At 40.3% G+C, this 12827-nt stretch overlaps 1 long non-coding RNA gene across 1 annotated transcript in view; it reads right to left on the bottom strand.

Annotated features, from left to right (window-relative positions):
• Positions 1-10662, bottom strand: part of LOC116558972 — an 86265-nt gene extending 75603 nt beyond the window's left edge. Inside the window, exon 1 of the long non-coding RNA XR_004272257.1 lies at positions 8628-10662. This is a non-coding gene — a long non-coding RNA (uncharacterized LOC116558972). The remainder of the gene's footprint in view (positions 1-8627) is intronic.
• Positions 10663-12827: the final 2165 nt, after the last annotated feature.

Genomic DNA, 12827 nt, shown 5'->3' with positions numbered 1-12827 from the left:
TCTTTCACTAATAAGTCAACTGATTGTTGATGTTAACCACTTTTACAAAATAAATACCTTGACAGCAACACCTAGATTAGTGTTTATTTAAGTAGCTGAATGTATCAGATGTTAGAGAGATTGTAGAGAAAAGGGAATGCTTATACACTATTTGTGGGAATGTAAATGAGTTCAGCCACAATGGAAAGCTTTAAAAATGTCTCAAAGAACTAAAAACGGAGCTACCATTCAACCCAGCAATCCCAGTACTAGGTAAATGCCCAAAGGAAAATAAATTATTCTACCAAAAAGACACCTGTACTCATATATTTATTACAGTTCTATTCCCAAGAGGAAAGACATGAAATCGATCTAGGTGTCCACCAAAAGTGGATTGAATAAGAAAAATGTGGTACATATACACCATGGAATACTATGCAGCCATAAAAAAGAATAATATCCTGTTTTCCGCAGAGACATTGATGCAAAGTGAATTAATGCAGAAACAAAACCATGTGTTCTGGCTTACAAGTGGGAGCTAAGCAATGGGTACACATGGACATAAAGATGGGAAAAATAGACACTGGGGATGCTGAAAGTAAAGAGAGTTGATTGAGTTAACTTATGAAAGCCCCTTTGCAGAATGCTTAGTGAATGTTCCATAAATACAGCATGATGATGATGGTGATGGTGATGATGATGATGATGACGATGATGATGATTGAAAAAGAGGAAGAGAAGGGAAAAATATAAGGGCTGCAAGTGGTGAAGCAGGAGTAGGAGAAGCAGGAGGGGAAGGAAATGCAGAGACAGGGGAGGAGACCTGGCCAAATAAGCATGAAATCAGTGAAATCCAACATATAATCATTTGTTAGTGGTAGCAAACATTCATTCATTCAGCAAATACTAGTGACACTTTACTACATGTGAAGCTCTCTGTAGGAGAAAAACAATAGTGACAATGACTGTCACTGTCCCTGCTTTCACGAAGCTTATCATCTGGTGGGGGAAACATATTAATCAGATTATTACTTTGAGATGAGTGATGTGAGGGAAAGGTTTTAGTTCTATGAGAGCATCTAAAAGGGAACCTGACACAGTTTGGGGAGAAGAGGGCTCCAGAGAGAGCAAAGAATGTGCAAAGGCCCGATTGATGTATGGAGATACCAGCGTGGCTAGAGGGAGCAGAGAGACTAGAGTACAGGTCATGAGGAGACCACAATTCCTGGGCCATAGACTGTGCCGGACGCTGTGTAGAGCACCTCACAGGCAGTATCTCATGCATTATTACAACCATGCTGGAGTAAACAACTGACTAAAATGAATGGTTTGACTTAGTGTTTTCAGTTATAGCTAATAATTTTTCTACGGTTAGGTTTAATTAATCATCTAATTTTTTGTTGATCATTTGGCTCCAGTAATTTCTTGAGAATCACAGAGGTAGCAGTTATGTCACACACACACACACACACACACACACACACACACACACACACACACGCACACAAACATTAACAGGATGTTTGGTAAGTGGATATCCATCCTGTCTTCCTCAAATGAAAACATCCATTTGACAACTGTTCTAAGTTCAGAGTCTGCAACAAACGCTTCCATCTGAAATAAAACAACTAAAACTAGAACAATATCCTAGTTTACACCTTAGATAATGTTTCCAAGATCCTCCCAGTGCCGTTTTAGTTTTTATCCCCATGAGAAGTGCAGAAAGTGGAAATGGACATTTCTTTTCTTTTTCAAAAGGAAAAGTTATATGTACGTACACACACAGAAACACAGACACACACTCCTGCCAAGATTGGAGAGAATACTATTGGTTAAAAAAATAAAGCATATGCAAAGCTGAAAATGTTTTGAAGTGTGGTGGAGATCATATGAGTAAAAATAAACAGTAAGGTAATATTTTTATGGGAATACACTACATACCACCTAAACTAATGAAAGCCATGGAAAACACCAAATCATCTAAAACTACAGAAGGAAACTGTGATAGTGATGGAGACATCATCTAGATGGTCAAAAAGTAGCTGGAAGCATATTCTATTAGAAGAAGAGTTGATGTCACTTACTTATTTACTTATCTGAATCTCTTGGGATGATGAGAAAAATGACATGGAAAATCTACCAAGGAGATACTAATTCTGTTCAGAGGAAGAATATGAGTGTGAAAATAACCATGTCATCCTAACTTCGTAACGACCCTCAAAGGAAATTCTGAAAAAAGCTAGCCACATATCAAGCCTTGGTTTTTGGAAATCAAGTTTCAAGAAGTTCAAAGAAAGATAATTATGGTTTTATTGCCAGAGAAATTAAGAGGAAAATCACCGGAGTTACACACTTTATTTCTGACAATGCGGTAGAATCATGAGGACAAGGAACAAGTGCAAAGTATTTATAGGAACAAACTGCCCCTAAGCATAAGACAGAGCATGGTTAGTTACCTGCCAAAAATAGTGTGATGCAATGAGATCATGATGGGTCTGGATGGGGGTGAGACCAGACCCCACATAGAAACTGGAGCTCAAATTGCTGCAGATTTTTAAGAATGTTACCGTCTGGGATAAAAGAAAAATACCCAAATGGTATGAGAAATACTATAGTAGGAGTAGATAATGGTCAAAAGATAGTAAGTTAGAGATGTCAGTAGGCAGAAATGAGGAAGTTCTATAAGGCAAGGAAGCAGTTGGCAAATGAGGGGTTTCATAAAGTTCCCAAGCATCTGGTCTGAGGCTCAAGGCATGGCTGTTGACCTAGCATTGAAGTCAGCTCTGGAGTTGGAGGGGGTTTTGTGGGGCTTGAAGCTTACACACTTTGAAGGCATACAATGTAAGAAAAACAGTACAAAACCACATATACCACGTTTGATCCAAAAGTGGTATTTATTTAGAATGAGAAATCACAAAAAATTACACATGTGGCAAAGATGGTAGTTCACAAATTCTACAAAATACAGAAAAACAGTGTAACAACACAACTTAATTGCTTAACTCAATGTATGGCCTCCAGAACACACCTGCATGACTCACCTCTAGAGTATTTTTTTCTTATGTATGTTGACCACATATTCTTTGACCACCTTTTCATACATCATTGATTTTGTATTTCTTTCTCTGTCTCTCTCTTTCTTCTTTCTTTCTTTTCTTTCTTTTTCTTTGTCTCTTTCTTTCTTCCTCCCTCCCTTCCTTCCTTCCTTCCTTCCTCCCTTCCTTCCTTCTTCCTTCCTTCCTTCCTTCCTTTCTTCCTTTCTTCCTTTCTTTCTTTCTCTCTCCTTTCCTTCTTTCTTTTTTTTTTCACAGAGTTTCAATCTTGTTGTCCAGGCTGGAGTGCAATGGTGTGATCTCTGCTCACTGCAACCTCCACCTCCCAGGTTCAAGCAGTTCTTCTGCCTCAGCCTCCCGAGTAGCTGGGATTACAGACATGCACCACCATGTCCAGCTAATTTTGTATTTTTAGTAGAGACGGGGTTTCTCCACGTTGGTCAGACTGGCCTCGAACTACCAACCTCAGGTGATCCGCCTGCCTCATACTCCCAAAGTGCTGGGATTACAGGTGTGAGCCACCGTACCCGGCCTGTAATATCATTCTCTATACAGAGAGTAGAAAGATAAATTATCTTTTCTTTAACAAATTTTATTGAAGATTTTTAAATAAACTTTATTTTTAGAACAACTTCAGATTTACCACACAAAAAAATTGTTAAGGCCCCATATACCCCATACCTAATGTTTCCTGTAGCTTCTCACATTATTATGATACATTGATTACAATTAATAAAGCAATATTGATATTTTATTACTAAGGAAAGTTTATACTTTATATAGATTTTCTTAGTTGTAAATAAATGTCTTTTTTTCCCACTCCAGGATTCATGCAAGATACCACATTACACTCAGTTGTAGTGTCTTCTTAGTTCCCTCTTGGCTATGATAATTTCTCAGACTTTCCCTGTTTTTGAGGACCAGTTTTGAGGAATATTGGTCAGGTATTCTGTAGAATGTCTTTCAATAAGCATTTGTCTGATGCTTTTCTCATGATTAAAATGAAGTTATGGTTTTGAAGAGGAAGAAAACGCAGAAGTAAACTACCATTTTCATCACATCTTATCAATGGTCCATGTGGTCAACATGACTTATTATTAATATCCATGTTGATCTTGGTCACCTGGCTGAGGTGGTGCTTCTCACGCTTCTCTAATGAACAGTTATCCTCTGCACCTTCCCCCTGCCACCTTTGCATCCTTTATTCCTTCAAAGAAAGTCATTCTGTACAACCTATGCTCAAGGAGTGGGGAGTTATATTCCACCTCCTTGAGGAAGAAATTCTACAAAGATTGCTGGGAATGCTTCAGCATGGAAAATTTGTCTCTTCTCACCCACTTATCTATGTATTCAATCACTTACATATATCACTATGTATAGTGATATCATTATACATAAGTGATTGAATACATAGATAAGTGGGTGAGAAGAGATACTGGCAGATCATCTGAGGTCAGGAGTCCAAGACCAGCCTGGCCAACATGGTGAAACACTATCTCTACCAAAAATACAAAATTAGCTTGGCATGGTGGCACACACCTGTAATCCCAGCTAATCCTGCCTGTCTCAACCTCCCAAAGTGCTGGGATTACTGGCACGAGCCACCGCGCTTGGCCCAGTCCCACCTCTTAATGCCATCAAAATGAGGATTAAGTTTCAGCATGAATTTTGGAGGACATATTCAAACCATTAGGACCATGTATACAGAAATTAAATAAGTAAATAGACAGTGGATGGTGAGCATCAGATTTCTCACTATTGGAGTAGGAGGTTACAGAAAAGCAAAAGGAAGAAGCTAGAATGATCTGTAAGATAATGGAATATAGGAGAATCACCTGTATTCTCCAGGCTGAGGCAGGAGAATCGCTTGAACCTGAGAGGTGGAGGTTGCAGTGAGTCAAGATCACGCCATTATACTCCGTCCTGGCAAAAACAGTGAAACTCCATCTTAAAAAAAAAAAAAAAAAAGAGGTGGGATCTTTGGGGAAGTAATTAAGTCATGAGGGCTCCACTTGAGAGAACTAGCTTAGGGTCTTTTTGCTCTTACACTCTCTGCCATGTGAGAACACAGTGTTCATTCTCTCTGGAGGATACAGCCACTAGGTGCCATCTTGGAAAGAGAGACTGGACCTCTCACCAGAAACTGTATTTGCTGGCACCTTGACCTTGGACTTTCCAGACTTCAGAACTTTCAGTTCATAAACTCCCCAGTTTCAAGTGTTTTGTTATAGCAGGACAAAATAAGACACATGGATAGTGATTTTGGAATTATTAACCCTTACCCCTGTGAGACACAACTTTATCAGCGAGGGTACAGTGCTCATGCAGTATCATGTACCTTGGGTCTTACAGATGCCACTCATTTCCAAAGTTACATGGCTCCTCTCCCTCCCCATCCTCTTCAGTAAGCTTGTTTCATATATGTTTAATTCAGTTAAATTATTGTATTACACACTGCATTCCATCCTAGGAAACTTCCTGAATTTTTAAAAAGTTGCATATATTAAGGTTCCCTTAGTGTCATGAATCCACAATTGCGGTATTTTTTTTTTTTTGTTACTAATGATATTGAGTCTGTGCAAAAGTAATGGCAAAAAACGCAATTGCTTTTGCACTGTCCTAATAATTTAGAGAAGCTTCTTTCAGATCTGTTATTCATAATTAGCAATGCCAAATACATTTTCAGCATTGCTATTAAAGTTGGAAAAACTGTTGAAGTTTCATAAGACAGCTATAAGATTTGGAAGAATTTTCCGTAAATTAGCACCTGGGGCCAAACGTTTCAAGCCTTATTTCTCCTCCACAATCCATGTATAATCCACATGCTTCTGATGCCACGTGCCTGCATCTTTGTGTCACAACCGCAAGTGAGGTCACACAATGAACAGTGAAAGTATTCCTGAAAATCAGTCTTGCTTGAGAATACCCAGTAGCAACTTAACTATCCATGGAAGTATCTGAGACCTACATAAAACACCCAATGATTTTAACCATTTGCAGTTTAAATATCTCAGTTTTGACAATTTTCAAAAAGATGTGACCATGTGGACACATTGCTAGGGCCCTTAGCAAGTAATAGACTCTTAAGCTTAAGTTTGTTAGCTGCATGGCAAATCTACCCGAGTCAAACAGATCATTCTTTCATATCAACAAATATATACTGAGCAGCTACATATGCAAAAGACTGTGTTCAATGATAAGTGAGATGAAGTCCCTGCCCTCATGCCCTCATCAAAAGCTCATGCTAACAGAAAGAAAAAATACAGTAAACAAGTAATTTCAGAATGTTATCTGCTATGATGAAAATAAACAGGGTGCTATGACACAGAATAAGAAGAGCACTCAATTTAGAAAGATTCTTAGGGATGTGGCATTTAAGCTCAGAACTGAAGGAAAAATGGAGCCAGATATGCAAGGAGCTGGGAGAAGAGCCTTCCGGAGGGGAAATGGCATACTCATATATGTTAAGGCTGGAAGGAAGTCCATTTACTCCAGGAACTGAGGGGGGCTGGAATGTAGTGAGGGAAGCAGAAATAGTATAAGATGAAACTGGGAATAGAAGTAGAGGCCAGACCCTCCAGGGCCTCCCAGTACAAAGTGATTTTATTCTCAAAGCAGAGAGATAGCAGCGAAGTGTTTCAAGTCAAGGGACTGACCGATTCAGATTTTCCTCTTTTAAATAATTATTCTGTAAGAGGAACAGATTAGAGAGCCGTAATAAGGAAGCAGAAAGACCAGTTATCTGGATTGAGAGCTAGCTTTGACATTTCCAGGCTATGTGGCCTTGAGGAAGTTACATAACCTCTTTTAGCCTTGATGTCCTAATCTGTAAAATGAAATAAATAGTTCTGATACTTCACAGGATGATTGTGAGGGTTGAATGAGGCTATGCAAATAAGGTTTTGCCCACCATGCCTGGCACACAGCTAATGCTCAGAAAATGTTTGCTATTATTACTCTTATTACTATTGTTATGTGTGGTCTTAAGAGAGAAGGGAGAGTTAGAGCAAGGACTCAGAGATAAGTGGCCAAAACCCAGTTTGAAGATTGGAACCCCTATGGCGAAAGGGCTGGAGAATGAAACCTTGAGCCATATTCTTAGCAGCATAGAGGACCCGGAGAATGGGCACTGGGATGCAGTTCCTTGTACCTATGGTTGGAAGCCGGGGCAGAGCTCAGAAGCTGAGCTGGGGTGGAACAAAAAGCTGCGCCTCTCCAGCCACCTACGATTTGTCTGCCCTGAGAGCCTCCCTGATGAGACCCAGACCAACTACAAGCATAAAAGAGCAACTGAAACTTGCAAAATAGACCAGGGTCCCAGTCATCCATAACTCTTTTCTCTTATTGAGCAAAGCACACTATTGAGGGCATACAGGAACAGGAGGCTAAATCTCAAAATGAACTGAAGTTAAGGAGAATAAACACCTACGTTTTATTGATTTATCGTTGTTGTATTCATAGCAAGCGCAGACAGGGAGGGAACTAACTACTCGTATCACTTCAATAATTATTTTAAAATCAAGTGAATTTGATGCCCATGCTTTCTGAAAAGACAGGAGGAGACGGGGCTGCTTTACATGCAGTCAGATATCTGGCCCAGAAGATCATGCTAGACACTGGGATACGTGAATGAGTAAAACTGGAGGAGTTGTTATTGTTCAGAGATTACAGTTCTAGTGGTAAGAACTCATACAATTGTAGAATAAAAGAGAGACTGTAGGTTCTTGTAGTCCGAGGGAATATAGGTACTGGGTGGGGGGTAAAGAGAACTGGCTAGCAAAGTCTTTCCCTAAGATTCTCTTTCCTTAAAAGCTTAGAATATACCTTCTTCCTCCTACGCATTCTTTATCTCCTCTTCCTTCTCCAATTCCCACTTCTACCTCCCTACAAACCTGTTCTTTAGCCTTCCTTTGCCTACATTTCCTCTAGTCCAACCCCATCCCTAATCTCTCCCTTGGAGCCTGTTTTCTTCTGACATCTGGCCTCCTCTTGACTTTTATTTGAATCCACTGAAAATAATCATTTGTTTTTCTCCTCTCATACATACAAAAGATTTACTGAGCATTTGTAATAGGTACCAGGCAGTGAGCAACTTTTTACATTTAATGTTCACTTTTACCCTCCAAGAAAGGTTCTGACATTTTCCCAATTTTACAAATAAGCAAACTTAGTTGTAGGAAAATTAAATTACTTGCCCAAGGTTATACAAGAAATAGAAGTTGCCAGACTTAACCTCCAGTCAGTTGATTCCAAAGCTCACACCATTAACCGTAACGCCATCCTGTCTCCAAGTGATGCTGATATGCCTCACAACTGTGGATGCCCCTTATGTGGAGGCCATTTACAACTCAACAATGGTATGGAAACTAAGCTGCACCTGTCTGTAAGGTGGGCAGTGGCAGTGGCAGCAGCAGCAGCTCTGTTCCTAGTGGGAAGGAGGGTGCTGGGTTGTTAGCAGGAGCAGGGTCATAGACCTCCATTGTGGTCTCCACCCAGTATTGGGCGGGGGTGTACTTTCCAAGATGAGCAATCGAGGAAACTCCAACAGTGGGTGGACCTAAGTGGGGCAGCTTCTAGCAGGAGGACAAAACATACTCTGAGGAGGCTTAGAAGACAGTCCCATGAACAACGATGGAAGATGGAGAGCCACGGGAGGAGGGATGTGACGCATCAGGCCGGAGGTCTGCTTGTTCACGCTTCACAAGGAGGAGATGGCAAAGTCTGGGCTGTTGTAGGTGGCAGCGGCCACCCGTGCCAGTGTGGCAGGGAAGGGACGGTTTGCAGCAGTGCAGCCACACTCTTCACAGGAGGAGCATCTGTGAAGGTGGACACAAGTGAGGTGAGATAAGGCCAGGAATTCTCTTCTTAAACATCAATTTACTTATTCAGCCAGTAAATACCTATTTTACACCTCCTATATTCCAAGCCCTAGTCTAAGTATCAGGCATTCAGGGTTAAACTAAACAGGCAAATATCCCTGCCCTTATGGAGCCTTAATTTGTGCAACTCTTGCAGCAAAGTGAATTAATCAATGACCAAAACAAACCAGATGATGAGGCGATATGGATATGCCAGCCTGAAGATAAGCACAGTTAGAGCTGTCAAAAGAATTAATCAGGCAGCAAATATTTCCTGTAGCAGGCTTCGTTGCTTCATACACAAAAAAGTTTATTCTGGAGTCTTTTCAGAGGTGCACCAGAGAGATCCCTGAATACATGCAAAACAGAATCTAAATAATCAAAAGTGCATTTATGCCAACCTTTTCAGAAAGCCTTCTCATATAGAGGGCAGAATGTTCTAGTGAGCAGGTACTAATAAGGTGGCCTAATTCTGTGACTGACACTATAATACCTAGTGGAGTTACTAGTTCCACAAGTCTTTTCATAGTAAGGTTATTTCAGACATGGACATCACATGAAATAAGAAAGGCCTAGTAACAATAACCATAAATTAGAGTTGCTAGGATAGATTTTGTAATTAACCTTTCTTGTCATCTTGAACTAGTCATTTCACTTTTGTAAGTTCCGTTTGCCTTTCCTAGAAAAAGAGGGAGGAGGTGCATTAAACAATTTGTAAATTATCTTTCCATTTTGACATAGTCTTTCTGCATGCTTCCATGGAAGAAATATTTCTAGGGGAGTAGAATGGATGGAACATGGCTATATGCGTGCTAGATACAGAGGAAAAGCTGCCAAATTAACTAGGGATCCCAGCTCTTAAGGCCTAGATCTGGGTATCCTCCTGTATCAGAAGCACTGGACAAATTATTATATAAATACTAGGTATCATCCACTTGGGAGATATTTTGTTTTCCTCCCTGTGCCCTATCTGCATGTTGTATGTGGCCCTGTACATAAAGACTTGAGATGTTTTAAAAGCAGCCATATGTGTATGTGGCCCCTTAGAGAACATGGTGCTCTACATGAGTAAATTCCCAGAAAATCTGGGCTTATTTCTGGAAATATTAGCACTCCTTTTGGCAGTTTCTAACCTATTTTACTCAGAGCCAGTATGAGGAGCACCAACATTGTTCTGTGCTGAGCTAGAGTGACGTGCCCCAGCTTGTTCAGGAGTATAGATCTGACCCCAGATAATGCAGCACTTTTTATTTTTAAAGCTTTTATTTATTGTTTGTTTGCTTGCTTGTTTTTTGTCTTTGTTCTTTCCTCTGCAGTCAACTCTCTCATTGCCCTTGCCTTTTTGTTTTGTTTTGTTTTGTATGTGTTTGTTTTAAACCTCACTGCCTAGAAGAGGACTTAAAGGCAACTCCATGCTTCCCCAAATGTATATCAACTGAGCTCCGTGACTCTTTGTTTCTCAGAGTGAGACTCTTTAAACTTCCTATCAGGATGATGGGGCTAAAAGGCTGATCTTCATAGGGTTATTGGGGTATGAAAAATCTGTTTTTAGAAATCAAGAATTAATTCTTAAAATAATCATTTGCATTAGTAAATCTGCTGTTTTAAACAGAGGAAGCCATGGGCACTGTGGGGTGAGCACTAGGGGAAATCAAATATTGACAAATCAGGGCAAGTTTTTGCTCTATGAAATGTAAAAGGCTGCCTCTCTCCTTGAACTTCATGTTTTGTTTTGGTGTTTTTTGAGATGGAGTCTTGCTCTGTCACCCAGGCTGGAGTGCAGTGGTGCAATCTCGGCTCACTGCAACCCTGCCTCCTGGGTTCAAGCAATTCTTCTGCCTCAGCCTCCAGAGTAGCTGGGATTACAAGCATGTGCCACCACACTGGGCTATTTTTTTGTATTTTTAGTAAAGGTGGGATTTCACTTTGTTAGCCAGGATGATCTCAATCTCCTGACCTCGTGATCCACCTGCCTCAGCCTCCCAAAGTACTGGGATTACAGGCATTAGCCACCATGCCCGGTTGAACTTCATGCTTTTTTAATCTATAAAATGAGAATGGGAGCATGCACCACAGAGTTGCTATGGAGTTCAAATGAGATAAAATGTATAAAAGCATTTGCAAAGACAAATGTTATGTCTTTGCATTTGCAAAATGCAAAATGTATAAAAGCATTTGCAAAGACATTGTTATGGCATAGCATTGCATTATAGTTATTTGTAAGCACATCTCATCATCTAAACTATAAGCTATTTCAAAACAGAAAGTTTGCCTTACCCACATGATATTCAAAATTATTATATTCAAAATCTTCAACAATTGGTAGAGCATCAACCAATCAGACTGCACATTGGCCTAATCAGAACAGACCCTGGCTATGAACAGCCAGAATGCCTAAGGCCATGCTCACAACAGCCGTGCACAGGCCCATGGGAATATTCCAAAGGGACTGGTACAGTACCTTGCATATAAGGGATGTTCAGTGAATTAATTCAAAATGTTGTCTGCTTTGTGAAACTCTATTTTGCTCATAATATTTTTAAAGGAACTTTCAGCATAAAATGAGCTACGTCTCTATTTCCCCAAGATTTCTTAGGGGCATGTGATCTATTCTTGCCCTACTTGACTCCCCAACAGAATATTATTTTTTCAAGCTTAGTTCCAGGTACTAGTCCCTGAACACTTGAAGCCTCTTTTCTTTTACCTGAGTTACAGATTCATTAACCCAGACGTTTAAAAAATGTTATTATTAGAAGTTTAATCACCCATGTCCTCCTTTTAAGTTCTTTCTAAAATTACTTTCTGGCAATAATAATTATGTCAATCAGGGGCCAGCCAGATATAGCTGTGGCCCTTGGGCCAAATCAAGGCGGGAGTTTCCAGCCATAATCTATTATTTAGCTCCAAATGGTTGTGCTAGTTTCCCCACCCCCACTCTCCTCTCTGTCCCGACCTACCATTCTTTTGGCATAAAGTGACAACCTAGAGGGTGAAGTCCTAAAGACCAGGGTAGAATGTCAGAACTGGGGCTGTTTTGCCATCTCTGCTACATTGGTGTCTGTGGCAAGATTTTACAAGTTGTGTCTTATAGGAAAGCAAAGACAAAAATTAAATGGTAAGTCATGGTGGTGTTTGTGGTGATGGGGGAGGGGGGTGGTACTATTAGGATTGGAAGAGAGAGAGAGAAGCCAGGGAAACCTAGAAATGAAGAGTAGCTGACAAAGTGTGTGGATGGTAAGATTCTCATTTTGAAAGAAGATCTCAGCCACAGCTGATTTTGATGCAATCCAGGAAAGCTTTCATGAATGTACCAGATTCAGTGAAGGAAGCCACAACCAAAGATGCGTTTCAGTAGTGGGACTCCTGCCTTCCAGCCTCCACAGCTCTCCACATCCATTGCTGAGGTTCTATGACTTTCTCTAAAGGCTCTGGGATCTTGACCATAGTCAGGCAGCATTTAACAACACCACTTTCATCTGCTCTGCTCAGTATGAGATCAACTAAGTTCCTTGATTTAATTTATTCATTCAACAAAATAGTACTGGGTGCCTACTATTTTCCAGGCATTGTTCTGGGTGTTTGGAATGACTAAATATCTATTCTTAATGGTAAGGAACTAAGAGGCAACATAAATGCAGGCCAAAAATCTTACATGAAGGAAATAGCATACATGAAAACTCAGAGACCAAGGAAAGGACAGATTTCAGTAGTTCAAAATGCCAGGCTTATGGAGAGTTAACTGAGCCATGCCTGGTGTTTACATAAGGCAAGAAGGGTCAACCAGGGGAGTAAAGTGTTTAGATTTGGACTTTTGACAGCTCACTGGGGCCGCAGAATAGAGAAAGGCTTGCTTGAATTTGCCTGGCAATATCCAAGGAAACTTTCAAGGTGGTCTAGACTAGATTGATGGTAATGAGGATAGAGAGGAGAGGGTGGA

This window comes from Sapajus apella, unplaced genomic scaffold (assembly GCF_009761245.1).
Source record: "Sapajus apella isolate SASKATOON/1434 unplaced genomic scaffold, GSC_monkey_1.0 scaffold22, whole genome shotgun sequence".
Taxonomy (NCBI): Eukaryota; Metazoa; Chordata; class Mammalia; order Primates; family Cebidae; genus Sapajus; species Sapajus apella.
Note: the sequence above shows the minus strand (reverse complement) of the source record. Positions and strands in the feature narration are given on the sequence as shown.